The 15,150-nt window shown below is 36.7% G+C and overlaps 1 long non-coding RNA gene across 1 annotated transcript; it reads left to right on the top strand.

The window, feature by feature from the left end:
• The first annotated feature begins 8,927 nt into the window (after nucleotides 1–8,927).
• Nucleotides 8,928–10,030, top strand: LOC113071440 (uncharacterized). Its single transcript, XR_003280090.1, has 4 exons — nucleotides 8,928–8,949; nucleotides 9,061–9,240; nucleotides 9,494–9,737; nucleotides 9,845–10,030. It is a non-coding gene; the product is annotated as an uncharacterized LOC113071440 (long non-coding RNA).
• The last annotated feature ends 5,120 nt before the right edge of the window (nucleotides 10,031–15,150 follow it).

Genomic DNA, 15,150 nt, shown 5'->3' with positions numbered 1-15,150 from the left:
TAGGAGAGATTCCTCTGGAAATGAGAAGGAAACAATTAATGATCAATTACTGGGCTAACCTCAAAGGTCATAAAGAAGATCATCCTACAAAAATGGTTTTAATGAATTGTTGGGAACAAAATAAATTGTGTAGAAAAAGTTTTGGATGGAGTAGTAAAGTGTATGTAGAAGAAATGGAGGTAAATCGGTTTAAGATGAGCCCAACAGTGGTGATTCCTGAAAATGAACCATGGAGTTATACAACTCCCCATATAGATTCACATCTGTTGGAAATTAAAAAAGCAGAAAGAGAAGTAGACATGTCTTCAGCATTCTCTGTACACTTTAGAACACAATATCCTCAATACCTGCAAATATTTACAGATGGCTCAAAAGATCCAGAGCGTGAGACAACTGGAGCTGCCTTTTTAGTTCCAGAATGGACAATGAGTTGTATAAAGCGAACATCCAATCATTTGGCAGTATATACTGTTGAAATGATAGCAATACTTTTGTCCTTGCAGTGGGTAGAAGATTATAAACCTGAAAAGGTTTTAATTTGTTCTGATTCACTCTCAGTTTTAAAGAGTCTAAGGTCTTTTAAATCCAGTCATCAAGATATTCTTTTTAGTATTTTACAGATATATTCTAGATTGGTTCAGAATGATATTTTAATTAGTTTTATTTGGGTTCCATCACACATAGGTATAAAGGGAAATGAGGACGTAGATAAGTTAGCAAAACAAGCCTTGCAGAGAGAAGAAATAGAATTACAAGTTCCTCTAAGCAAGTCTGAAATTAAGGTTTTAATCTGGAAAAAGGTTATTGCAGAATGGCAAATAAAGTGGGACAACAACGAAAAGGGTAGATTTCTCTACAATTTAATTAACAAAGTAAGTAAAAAAATAAGACATATTGGTAAAACAAGGAAAGAAGAGGTTGTATATAATAGAATATTGCTGGGACATTCCAATCTCAATAGTACACTCAGAATATTAGGGAAGCATCCAAATGGACTATGTGATGAATGCAAAGTAGAAGAAACAGTAACTCATGCAATTCTTGAATGTAAGAAATATGAGGAAGAAAGAAGTAGTATGATAGTTGAAATCAAGAAGAATGGAATTCAGGTGGTACATTTTAAATCTTTAATAAAATGGGCAAGTAAAATAAATAGCAAAGCTTTCTTTGAATTTCTTAAAAGGACAGGATTAATGAGTAGAATGTAACGCTCTGTTCCACACTCCGGAGCAGAAGGTGGCGGTAATGCACCTAATTACGCTGGTTGCCAGCCGCCGTTAAAAACCAAGAAGAAGAAGAAGAAGAAGATCACAGTTGAGTTAATGAACTTGTTCTAATATAATTTAGAACAAATCTTATAAACAAGTGGTTGGAAATTGAACATTGCATTTCAAACGTGTATTTGTGATTTGTTTGATGAACCTTAATTAAGAAACAATATTACTGTTGAATTGTATTGGGTGGTTGCACTCTTATTTACTAATTAGGTGTTATAGTCTTAAATCCTTATTGAAGGAGGCGGTGTTTCTGAAGTGGAATCATTAATTTATCTTTGTCATCATTAATCACAATTTTCATGTACAATGAACTGAATTGTTGATTGTTGATTCTACTAAGGTTTGTTAATTTAAGTTTAATTTAACATCTTTTGTAAAATGAACTAAATAATTGTTTGTTGAGATTAGTTAAACAAATTGTGTGGAACCTGTTGACATAATATTTTTAATTAAACCCAACATTTCATTTTTTTGAGTGTGGCTTAAGTAAAAAGTTGTTATATGTTATTTTATTTTACATTCATGCATTTAGCAGAGGCTTTTATCCTAAGAGGCTTAGGCCGAATCCCAATTCTACCCCTTATGGAGTTTTATTAACACAGTTCGGGAGGAGAATGATCAGATAATCATCCAATTTGGCACAGGTGCATCTCATTTAGCTAATCATCTTAACTAGCACACAAGCATATATATATCCAGTCTTCCTACCTCCTGTCCTACTACGACAGTTTTTCAGCATGGACGGTTTGTCAGCATTTGGTTCACTCAGTCTGTCAGCATTTGGTTCACTCAGTCTGTCAGCATTTGGTTCACTCAGTCTGTCAGCATTTGGTTCACTCAGTCTGTCAGCATTTGGTTCACTCAGTCTGTCAGCATTTGGTTCACTCAGTCTGTCAGCATTTGGTTCACTCAGTCTGTCATCTTATCACAGACCCAATTTTCCTTCCGACGAAGAGATCTATACTGGGGATTTTTTCAGATTTTTTTGCTTTATTGCTGGACCAATGATCACTCCTACCCCACAAAACACGGCCGCTGAACACCAACAAGTGTCATTGCAACAGCTGCTCTTCTCGCCAAGCCACACGTTGTGGCTAAAAGACTGTGCAAAGCCCCTAGCTCGCCTCACTCGACAACATGATCGTGCCACCCAAGACCAGGCTCTGTTCGAGTGCTGGATAACAGCAGCAGCAGGCATTTAACCAGCCTGGGTCGCACCCCAGTTCTCACCACAGCAAGCCTCTCTCGCTTCCAGTTCGATGCTGCTCAGTTCAGTGTCTGCTCCTGCAGGAGCCTTTACTGTATCTCCCCACTGCCACAGCAGTGTTTGGTCCCGCAGTAGCCCTCTCTGCATCTCCTCACTGCTGCAGCAGTGTCCGCTCTTGCTGGAGCCTTTTCTATTTTTCCTCACTGCCGCAGCAGTGTTAGACCCCGCAGGAGCCAAAAAAAAAACAAAAAAGAGGTATACGTAGGCGATTCTAGCCCGAATCTGTATCTGTATGCATGAGACTGTCAGAATTACAGTAGAATACAGGCAGAATTCACATTTCTGTTGTAAAAAGAGAAAAATTGTGCAGAAGTATTATTTGCTGTTTTTGGTAAGTTTGGTAAGTATTCTGATTAATTATCTCTCTATGCCTCCACAATATTATTAACTCATCGTTATCTCTGGACCAAAGCTGTCCAGCAGTAAAAATTTTTGCAGTCCAGAAAAATCACTAGCTCAGTCATAGATGATCGTACAGGTGTATCTCAAAAAAATTAGAATATCATAGAAATTATCTTTATTTTTTTGTAGTTTAATTTAAAAAAGCAAACTTTCTTCTATTCTACTGTCATTCATTGCACACAAACTGAAATATTTCAAGAGTATTTTTATTTATTCTAATGGTTACAACTTACAGCTTAGGAAAATAAAAAAAATTTGTATCTCAAATAAGTATTCCTTTTTGAGCTTGATTAGTTTTATTAATTTTGAGTATAAATACTGGGTAGCTCTTGAGCTAGTTTAGAACATATAACAGTTGTCCATAAGACGATCATGTGTTTCCATTCATGAGCTTTTATAAAAATAAAGATATTATCATTCATTCTAAATGTGACGTTACTACTGTGGCTACAAATAAACAGAAACAGACTCAACTGAATAAGCAGGCTATTTTCATAAGCGTTAATGAATAAATAAAATAGAAATAAGTGTATTTATGTGTGATTAATTTTGAGTCCTGATAAATTAATTCATTACGATCAATGTATCACTTATTCTATAGTAAGACATTGATGCTTTTGAATTTGAATATTTAACAAAGCATGCAATAAAACAGCCGCTTTTATCATGTTCAGTGTGATCGTGCATATTCCAGTGATTTATTTCTTATTAGTTTTATGATAACTTCTCTTTGTTGGTGAAATGATGAGGTTGCATGATGTTGTTCATGAGAGGCATGTAAAGGGTGTGTTTTAGTGACGCGCAGGGGAGCTTCAGGCCCTGACTGTGGAAACCCTGCGCTATTCTTGCCTCGGTGCTACTGGCCCGAGGCTATTACCCCACCCGGCCCGTTTTAAGCCTTTGCTCGCACTGGCCCGACAGTGGAAATGCGGCTAAAGACACCCTCCACAAGTAGGGTAAGACACAGAAGGTCATTGCTGAAAGGGCTGGCTGTTCACAGAGTGCTATATCAAAATATATTCATAGAAAGTTGACTGGAAGGAAAATGTGCGGTAGGTAAAGATGCACAAGCAGCATGGATGACCACAGCCTTGTGAAGATTGTCAGGGAAAGCCGATTCAAGAACTTGGGAGAGCTTCAGAAGGAGTGTAATGAAGCCATAGTCCGTGCATCAAGAGTCACACGCTCAGATGTCTTCAGGAAAAGGGCTACACCTGTCACATTCCTAGAACCAAGCCACTCCTGAACCAAATTTTGTATTTCATTTGGAAATCAAGGTCTGGAGTCTGGAGCAAGACCTGAGAGGCACGAGAATCCAAAGGTCAGTGAGAAGTTTCTGAAGTCATTGATGATTTGGGGAGCTGTGACGTCTGCTGGTGTTGGTCCATTGTGTTTTATAAAGTCCAAAGTCAATGCAGCCATCTACCAGGAGATTTTGTAGCACTTTTATGCTTCCATCTGCTGACAAGCTTTATGGAGCTGCTGATTTTATTTTGCGGCAGGACTTTCCCACAGTGCCAAAACCACTTCCAAGTGTTTTGCTGACCATGATATCACAGTGATATTCAAATTTGGAATTTTTCTAAACTGCAAGTGGTAACCATCAGAATTAAAACAAAAAACGCTTGAAATATTTCAGTTTGTGTGCAATTAATCTAGAATATAAGAAAGTTAGCTTTTTTTAGTTTTCCATGATATACATTTTTTTGAGATGCACCTGTATCTGATCACTATGGTTACCGCTGCAGCACAATTGAGGCCGTTACCAGCTCCTCATAGGAACCCGGGGTCAGGAGTCATAGCACATACACCCGAACGTAAACGTCAGTGGCAGCAACATCGTCATGTGTGTTTACTGATAACAGAAGTGAGAAGGTGGGTACAAAGTAATGGTTTTATTCTTATTCTGCTTCAGCCTGCTTCTGACCTGACACAATTTTTATAGCATCAAAACACACACCCATACCCCAACAGGACCTGCTACAGTGGCTGAGAGAGCTAAACGTGCTACAAATGATAAAAACACCTGCAAATTATGAAACATCTTCATCAATTTGGCAACACGCGCTGCAAATACTCACTATACAAACAAATAAAGAAATGTGCTGCAAAAACACAGACTACATCGGAAATATTTAAGTGAACCATAAAGTGAAAAACATGGCTGGGACATAATTTATCAATGTTTGCTCTGAAAAGATCTTTATTTTAACATCCTGATCATACGATATCTTAGCTTTTTTGTTTTTGTTGCTTTTTTTGTGTGAATATTATTAGCCTAAATAAGCTGACTAAATACACAATTTACTGTAACTGTGAAAGGTTATGTAAGCTGGCTAACTTTTACAACTTTCCTTACAAAAACTAACCGTAACCTATGGTTTTACTATTGTAATTAATTAATTAATATTATTATAATTTATTATATAAAAAGCAAACAAAAATGGTTACTGTTATCATGCACAAATTAACCATGGATACTACTCTAACCATAGTTTAACCATGGTATTTGTACAACTGTCATAATACAAATGGTAATCAATACGACAAAAAAATTAATTTTCGTTTTGTTGGGGTAATTTTGTTTTTGTTGAGTATTTGCACCTCGTTTCTGTATTTGTGTTGTGAGCATTTGTTGTTTTTGTATTTCGTTGTGTTGCGAGTATTTGCAGCACGTGTGCTGTCAGACTGATGAAGATGTTTTCTTAATTTGCTGGTGCTTTTTCTATTTGAATGTGTTTTGTGAAGTTGCAGTGCTTTGAGCTCTCTCGGCCACCGCGTCTCGTCCCTATTTTGAAATCTTCGCCCCACATTGATACACGCAACCATGGCAACGACGTTCGCGGAAACAAGTGAAGATGACAAACAAGCATATTAAAAAAAAGCCAACATGGAAAAGTTGTGTGAAACTTTACTCACCTATCAAAAAGAAACAAAGTAACATCGGTGTCAGATTCGAGCACTTCCCACTCTTTGAGTTTTTCTCCACCGAAGCTGCTCCGATATTTAAGCGGGTCCTCCCATTTGCCTGATTATAATCCTTTTTAATTTTTTATTTCTCTGATATTTACCTCTTTTTTTTATCTGCCATCTCTCTCAATCTACAGTCAATATGCTTGTTTTTAATTTAGCATCTGGATCATATTTATCATATTTATTTCATGGATCATATTTATTTCAATATAAAAGCAACATAACTGAGATTTCACCCCCCCCCCCCCCCCCCAAACAAGTGCAACTCAAACAATGTTTAAAAAATGCACATGTCCTCGCGCTCGTTCTTTCTAATCCATTATGCAAATTGCGTTCCATTTCCATGACGTCACACAGCAGCCGCGAAATCGCTGAATCTTTCTGAGGATTCATATGCTGATAGGAGTATCATATGTGTACAGACGCTAATTTTCTTAGAGAATTTGCAATACAGAGAGTTAGTTTAGATTCAGTCAAACAACCACAGGGCACAAATTTGATCAAATGTCAACGGACAATATGTCTTCAAGATTATCGTCCGTGTCTGAGGAGAGTGTAGAGAGCCAGTTGAGTGTCATGGAGGCCCCTCCTGTGGAGCAGAGCTCGACAGGTGAGTTTAGAAATATGTTTGAAACTGTTCAACTCTGATTTACACACATCTCACAGATTCAGGAAAGCAATAGATGGGTTATAGTGGGGCTTGGAGTTATTTTTGTGGTGTTTCTGTAATTTGCTCTCGAGCTAGGAGAGCACAGGCTGTTTGATGTTTGCTGGTAATTAACACTAGTGGTCGACTTGTGATTTTTACCATCTAAAAATGCACAGAATATAAAAATGGAAATAAAAATGTAAGAAATATTCATGAAATAATGTAGATCTATCTATTTGGCAAATATAAATCATTTCATTAAGTTCAATTAACACCAAGAGCTAATGATTCATTTTTTTTTCTTCAGTCATTTTAGTGCTTCAACTTATTTCAGTTAGTTGCCAAGGCAATTAAAAATGTTTTTGTTTTAGTTAATGATGATAACCCTGGGTCATATTTGCCACTAATAGTATTTTCTATTTGTTTTTCTTAGTTTCAGAAAAGCATGCCAGCAAGAGGAAGAAGAACATAATTTCATGTTTCTTCAAGAAAGTACGTAAGGCTGTGAAGCTTCCCATCTGCTCCAAGAACACAGTGGACTGTCTACCACAGCAGGACCCACAGTTTGACAACTCTACACCTAGCCTGGAAGGGTTGAATGACGCCGCTTTATCCAGTTCGGATGGCTGCCCAGAGCAGTCCAGCTTCACACTTCCAGGTGAAGTGCTTGTTGAGCCAGTAAGGGCTTCAGCTTGCCTGAAACTAAAGACAGCATCCAGATTAGATGACTCTATACCTAATGTCATCAATGAGGGCAGTACAGACAGACCAAAATTGGAGGCTTCAGGTGAGAATAATATTGCATTACAAACACGGGACATCCGTGTAGCTAGATCTCCAATAGCTGATATTAAATTTGTTGATATTAGTTACAAAAAAGGGTACAGAAGAACGTAGGAAGAGGAGAGGAATCCACTCTTTCTTCAAGAGTGTGTGGAAGGCTATGAAAAAGCCTTTCTGCTGCCAGAACAAAGTGGAGCCTTTTGTGCCTCCACCAGAACTGGATGATCCTGAGCTGTCACCTGTCCCAGAGCCTTCAGACTGCGTCCCAACTAATGGTAAATATGTGATCATTATAACAAGATTAGTGTAATTGAAGTAATAAACTGGTTTCAAATAAGTTTATTTGAAATATGCTTATACTGAAGTTAATTCTGCTGTTAGTTTGTGCCTTATTTATTTTTTTCTATATTAATATTGTTTATTGTCACAAGGCACCAGTTTTATGAATTAAGACTGTGCCTTTTAAGAATTAACCATCTAGCAGTTAGCCTAGTTTATTATTATATTTCAATTTGAACTATTTTTTTATGCACATTACTTTGTAAGTTATTACAAATCTTGAAGTAGAAAAAAATAATAACTCATTATACTGCTTTAAGCATTTTATGCAACTTAAAATGATCTAGCAAGCTTTTATAATGTATAACACACTGTATAATATATTTATATAATACAATATATATGTTATTGTGTATGTGTTTTTCTCTTTTTGTTCAGAATCCATTAGCACTCGCTATATAGTGCAAAATATTATTGGAGAAGGAGGCTATGGCAAAGTGTATGAGGGAATCCGTATTTCCGATGGCAAAAAGGTAGAAGAACATTTTGCTCTTACATTGGAATCTGAAAAAATTTGAGGGAACCTAAAGATTTTAATCTTTAAATACTCAGTTCTTCATGGTTAGGTTAAGGTTAGGTGTTAAATATGCTCAACTGTGTTTTTTACCTTTTGCAGGTTGCCATCAAACGTATTAAAAAAACTGTACGGGATCATTATCTTCAAACTGTAAGCTGGCAAAACATAATATGTATTTAGTTGTTTAAGTGCTGATCACTGTAGTTAATTCACTTGTACGTAACATTAAGCATGAATTCAGCTTTGACTCCATTATTAAATCGACAAAGTTCAAAGCAATGTAAAGTACAGTAAATTTAAAAATGATACATATTCTTCAGAGTTTTAACAAACTTACCTTTTGTTGCATCTTTTCTGTAGACTGTTCATCCCAAACCTCTCATTACCGAAGTTGCGCTGATGCTAACGATGAAGCAAGGACCCATAAGCCCCTACGTCATCCAACTATATGAGTGGTTTGAGCACCCTCAAGTATTCACTCTCGTGATGGAGAATCCGGATCCCTGCGAGAGCTTGTTGGACTTCATCAACAATAACCCTAACATGAATGAGACAACAGCACGGCTCATCATGTGTCAGGCGGTGCAAGCAGTACTGCACTGCATTGAGCACGGTGTTTTTCATAATGATATTCATCCAGATAATATCCTGTTGAGAAAACACACTTTGGAGCTCAAGTTAATAGACTTTGGCTGTGGTCATCTACTTAGTAGTAATGGGTATAATCGCAGTCAATATAGAGGTGAGCTGGCATTTTGTGTAACTGAGTGTGGAAACCAGTATTTAATGACAGTATTGCTGATCATGTGATTCTTCTAAGAATTGCTCAATGCTGAACATGTCTTGCTTACAGGAATACAGGCTTACTACCCACCTGAGCTCTTCACCTGTGGCAGATTCTACGCCACCTCTACAAACGTCTGGGCTCTAGGAGTGTTGTTGTATGAGATGGTGAACACGTGTTCTCCATTTTGCAATATAACTGAAATCACACAAGCCGAAATTAGGTTTGAAAACCCAGATTTATCCAAAGGTGAGAGAATAGCACTAACAACACACACATACAGCTTCTGCACAGAATGAACAAACATTGGTAGAAAATGTCCTGTCTAAAACACAGACTTTAGTATTTAACAACTGATGTTAGAGGTTAGAATTATGTGTTCAGAGTTATGTTTCTAATTATAGTAACTTCCCTTAACCTTAAATTAACAATGTTTCAGCTGTTTTATGTATGCTAACATTAGTCACATGGTCACGAGTAACCAGGTCTCTCCTGAAAACAGAATGCCGTGATCTGATCGTCCAGTGCCTAAACCGTGATCCAACTGAACGGCTGACCCTCGATCAGATTTTGCAGCATGACTGGTGTAAAACAGAGGATCTAGAAGAGTCAGAGGATTGAAACTGCATACTGCAAACTGGCTTCAGAGTTGAGCCAGTGTAACAGACAGAGTAGGAAACTACATCTGTGCTGTCATCTTCAATTCTGAATCATATATGATGCAGATTTAAAATGTGATTAGTGAAGTGAGTTCATTTTAACAATATTGATGTACTATAATATATGATGACTAGAAAAAAGAAATGAGTGAAGACAGTCAGTGTGAAGAATCCTCTTACTTTCTCTTTCCTAGGGTTGGACACAAACCTTCCAGTGAAAAGGCACTATGAATTCACATGCTGATGGAAATTGGAAACTCAAGCCCTCATGTGAACCCATTACTAAAGAATCAGAGAGCTCGGAGCACCCCAGAATTCAGAGCCAGTCCACATCCTTACTGTTCCATCCGAAAATGAGCAGCGATTAGCTCTAGACATCACAGCCATAGGTGCTTTGTTTTAAAAGCATAGTTTTAAATAGTTTTTAAAAGCGTAGTTTGGCAATTTTAAAAGGAATATGTTATTAGGAATCAATAAAAAAGGGCTTTCTAAAAAAATATATTTAATAAAAATAATGACAAAAATTATATCTGTTTGTCTTAACATTTTATGAATAATAAACATAATAACAATAACATCTCATTTGGTGGAATTTTTTGCTAAAAAATTTAATTATAAAAATATATGGACCATTTACACACACACACACACACGTATATAAATAAGATAAATGAATAATAAAGAAACGTACTGATTTACATGTAATTGTAGCATAACTCGTCCTGTGTTATTGTATATAACTTTTTACAGTTACAGTTTTTGTTAATATTTTTAATATTTTTTTATATTATTTTAGCCTTGGCTACTGCACTCAAAAAAATGTACTTTCACTTTTGCCAATTTACTTTAACAATGTGAACTTAATTTAGTCTAGTTCATTCAACAAAAAAAGTGTGTATTGTCAGCTTTACTTAAAAATTATTTTTTCAGCCAACATAACTGTTGCATAAAAGTAACAGATTAATAAAACCAATACAGACTTGAATCTCATTGGCTGAGGATTTTGCAGTGTATTATGGGTAATTGTTGTTCTGTCACCATCGTGCAGAAGTGTAGCACCATTAGATAGGTACCTGAGTAATAACAGATCACAGTTGAGTTAATGAACTTGTTCTAATATAATTTAGAACAAATCTTATGAACAAGTGGTTGGAAATGTAACATTGCATTTCAAACGTGTATTTGTGATTTGTTTGATGAACCTTAATTAAGAAACAATATTACTGTTGAATTGTATTGGGCGGTTGCACTCTTATTTACTGATTAGGTGTTATAGTCTTAAATCCTTATTGAAGGAGGCGGTGTTTCTGAAGTGGAATCTTTAATTTATTTTTGTCATCATTAACCCTTTCGAGTCGATTAACGCATATATGCGTTTTGAGTCATTTTCGCCTGATAACCCCGAAAAGAAATTAAATTACACTCTCAGTTTTAATCGTACAGATAAGAGCAATACATCAATCGAATCTGTAAAGGGTCTAGTTTTTTTTGGATACAGACATAATAACAAAAAACCTTTGTGCACTTATAAAATAAAGATAACAAACAAGGTGTGCTGTCTACAGTCTTTGTCTCCGCTGATCGTCATGTACAAACATTTCATTAAAATGAACTGTAACTCCGTGAATACTCAACGAAGAGACATGAGAGAGATATCTATAGAAAGCCTGACATGTCTACTTTTAAACTAAACAAGTGCTGCCGAAAACAAATATTCTGAGATAAAGTAATCCATATGAAAACAACGCGATGCCTGTTTTTCATATCTCCCTTCATTATATTTAATGTGACCACGCCCCCGCGCTGAACGCGCTATTCAGATTCAAACTGAAGCGCGCGGCTTGAATACGCCCACACAGAAGAAAAAGCAGCGAGACTGTTCTTCAAGTTTTTATTTTATTTTACTGTTTGCTTCGCGATGAGAGGACTAAGACATAATTCACCCCAAAAAGATGTGATGTGGTTGAGGATTTGAAAAATGGATTTCCTCAGAAAAAAGAATGAAGCACTTTATTCAGCAGAGATCATAAACATGAGTCTCTTTTTATTTATTTGTACTAGTCTTCACATAAAGTGTAAACATTTTACTAGTTAGACTTTTTCCAAATACTTTTTCCAAACTATAATTCCTGACTAAATGTATAATCAAGTGAAACATTATGAAGTTTCAATAACAGTATACAATACTATACCATTCAAAAGCTTGATGTAAATAATATAAATGTGACAAATAGAGATAACTCTAACAAATGTAAAAACAATGCAGTTCTTTCGATTTATTCCCCCTAAAAAAACCTGAAAAAAATTATCAGCTCTTTTCAACATTAATAATAATAATAATAATGATGATGATAATAAATGGGGTTTATTTGGTAGAAAATCAGATTGTTAAAAGGATTTCTGAAGGATTGTGTGACTGAAGGATGCCAAAAAATTTGTTTGAAAGTCAGCTTTGATTGTCCCTAATAAACTGTTTAACTGCTCCCCCAAGTGGATATTAAATTATGTTGTGGGATAATTAAATATATTCTTAATAAACTACAAACATAAAATTATATACTAATTATATAATTATATACTATTTTGTTCTCACATTCTTTCTTGTAAGTCCTCCCTCACAGTGGCACAGTTGAATGAGAGGCTCATTATGCAGCTCATTATGCAGGCCTTTGTCTTCTCAGGTGTAAATCACAATGATATTCATGGTAGTTGACGCCTACTCGCATATGACTTTTACCAACAAAAAGTGTTTTAGAAAATTTAAATCAATATATTGTTTTCTGTGAGTGAGTAAACAAGATGATTTTCACATCATTCAGAAATAAAAATTCTACGCTACAAGCTCCAGTTCTCAACTTTTCCGGCAACCAATGTTATGTATGTGTTTTATGGCCTTATTCAAGTGATTTAAAATTTTTAGTTTTTCACTAACCATGCATAACATTTTTTTTCTCAAAAATACAATCATGTACATGCATGCATTTCACATATTATTATAGCCCAGTTTGTGCTGATTACAGTGATATTAGACTTTACCCATTTAGATATTTATAAGAAACTGAAAAAAGCACAAATGTCAGGGCATGACAAAACTTCTCAAGGCCCCAAAAATACCCTTAGACTCCAGAGGGTTAATCACAATTTTCATGTACAATGAACTGAATTGTTGATTGTTGATTCTACTAAGGTTTGTTAATTTAAGTTTAATTTAACATCTTTTGTAAAATGAACTAAATTATTGTTTGTTGAGATTAGTTAAACAAATTGTGTGGAACCTGTTGACATAATATTTTTAATTAAACCCAACATTTCATTTTTTTGAGTGTGGCTTAAGTAAAAAGTTGTTATATGTTATTTTATTTTACATTCATGCATTTAGCAGAGGCTTTTATCCTAAGAGGCTTAGGCCGAATCCCAATTCTACCCCTTATGGAGTTTTATTAACACAGTTCGGGAGGAGAATGATCAGATAATCATCCAATTTGGCACAGGTGCATCTCATTTAGCTAATCATCTTAACTAGCACACAAGCATATATATATCCAGTCTTCCTACCTCCTGTCCTACTACGACAGTTTTTCAGCATGGACGGTTTGTCAGCATTTGGTTTGCTCAGTCTGTCATCTTATCACAGACCCAATTTTCCTTCCGACGAAGAGATCTATACTTGGGATTTTTCAGATTTGCCGTTTTTGTGCTGGACCAATGATCACTCCTACCCCACAAAACACGGCCGCTGAACACCAACAAGTGTCATTGCAACAGCTGCTCTTCTCGCCAAGCAACACGTTGTGGCTAAAAGACTGTGCAAAGCCCCTAGCTCGCCTCACTCGACAACATGATCGTGCCACCCAAGACCAGGCTCTGTTCGAGTGCTGGATCACAGCAGCAGCAGGCATTTAACCAGCCTGGGTCGCACCCCAGTTCTCACCACAGCAAGCCTCTCTCGCTTCCAGTTCGATGCTGCTCAGTTCAGTGTCTGCTCCTGCAGGAGCCTTTACTGTATCTCCCCACTGCCACAGCAGTGTTTGGTCCCGCAGTAGCCCTCTCTGCATCTCCTCACTGCTGCAGCAGTGTCCGCTCTCGCTGGAGCCTTTTCTATTTTTCCTTACTGCCGCAGCAGTGTTAGACCCCGCAGGAGCCAAAAAACCCCAAAAGGCGATTCTAGCCCGAATCTGTATCTGTATGCATGAGACTGTCAGAATTACAGTAGAATACAGGCAGAATTCACATTTCTGTTGTAAAAAGAGAAAAATTGTGCAGAAGTATTATTTGCTGTTTTTGGTAAGTTTGGTAAGTATTCTGAATAATTATCTCTCTATGCCTCCACAATATTATTAACTCATCGTTATCTTTAGGTCACGTCCCAAACCCATCCAAGCTGGCCTCTTATCAGGGGTGCAGATAGGATTTTTTAACTGGGGGGGACAACGCTGTCCAGCAGTAAAAATTTTTGCAGTCCAGAAAAATCACTAGCTCAGTCATAGATGATCGTACAGGTGTATTAGGGATGCTCATATTGACCGTTTAACCGTTAACCGAAAGTAAACATTTTGACCGATTAATACTATCAGTTAAACGGTTTAAAACGTTTTTTTAAGGTTCTTTTTTTTTTTTTTTTTTTTTTTTTTGCTGCATGGTTTAAAAATAAAATAGCCTACTATATAGCTTATATTTATTAACTCACGGAGCGCGTCGGCACCCGAGCAAGGGAAGCAAAATGAAGCGAGCGAAAAGAAGCACTGTGTGGGATCATTTTAACAGAAAGGGCGACAATGTTACCTGTAAAGTATGCGGCGCTGTATTAAAATACAGCAGTAGCACAAGTACGATTTACGAAGCAAACACCCACGCGCTTCGAGTGATGAAGGGCAACAAACACTGCCCTCCATGTTATCAGGGAGAAGATGCGATGCACGGCGATCTGAGGAGATAACGCACTGATTATCCAGAAGCAGAGGTTGACATCTATATGAGAGATGATCCTCCTTCTCTGGATATTAATCCTCTTGACTGGTGGAAAGCAAATGAAAGGCGCTTCCCGAAGCTGGCCACTAGCGAGACGTTACCAGTGTATTCCCGGTACAACTGTCCCATCGGAGAGGGTGTTTTCTGCCGCGGGACTAACTGTCAAAAGGCTGCGCTCCAGACTGACCCCACATCACATTGATATGTTGCTTTTTTAAATAAAAATTAGACCAGGAGTTGAGGTAGGGCTGCTATTTTTATTTAACGATAAATCTTAGTCTAACAAAAAAAATTCCCGGTTTTTGAAAGCTTCATTCAAACGGATTCAGTGTTTTCTTTTTGTCATCTTAATTTGTTAATTATTTAAGTTTAAAAAATATATTTAGTGTAGGCCTATTGTGTTTTTTATTTGTAAATTTTTTATTCTATTTTTCTCACTGTCAGAAATGCTGCAGGTGCGTGGACATTTTAACTGAAACCGGTTCTGTATGCTGCTGCTGTTTGCACGTTAAAATAAACCCTTTTATATATA

This window comes from Carassius auratus, unplaced genomic scaffold (genome assembly GCF_003368295.1).
Source record: "Carassius auratus strain Wakin unplaced genomic scaffold, ASM336829v1 scaf_tig00007309, whole genome shotgun sequence".
Lineage (NCBI taxonomy): Eukaryota > Metazoa > Chordata > Actinopteri > Cypriniformes > Cyprinidae > Carassius > Carassius auratus.
Note: the sequence above shows the minus strand (reverse complement) of the source record. Positions and strands in the feature narration are given on the sequence as shown.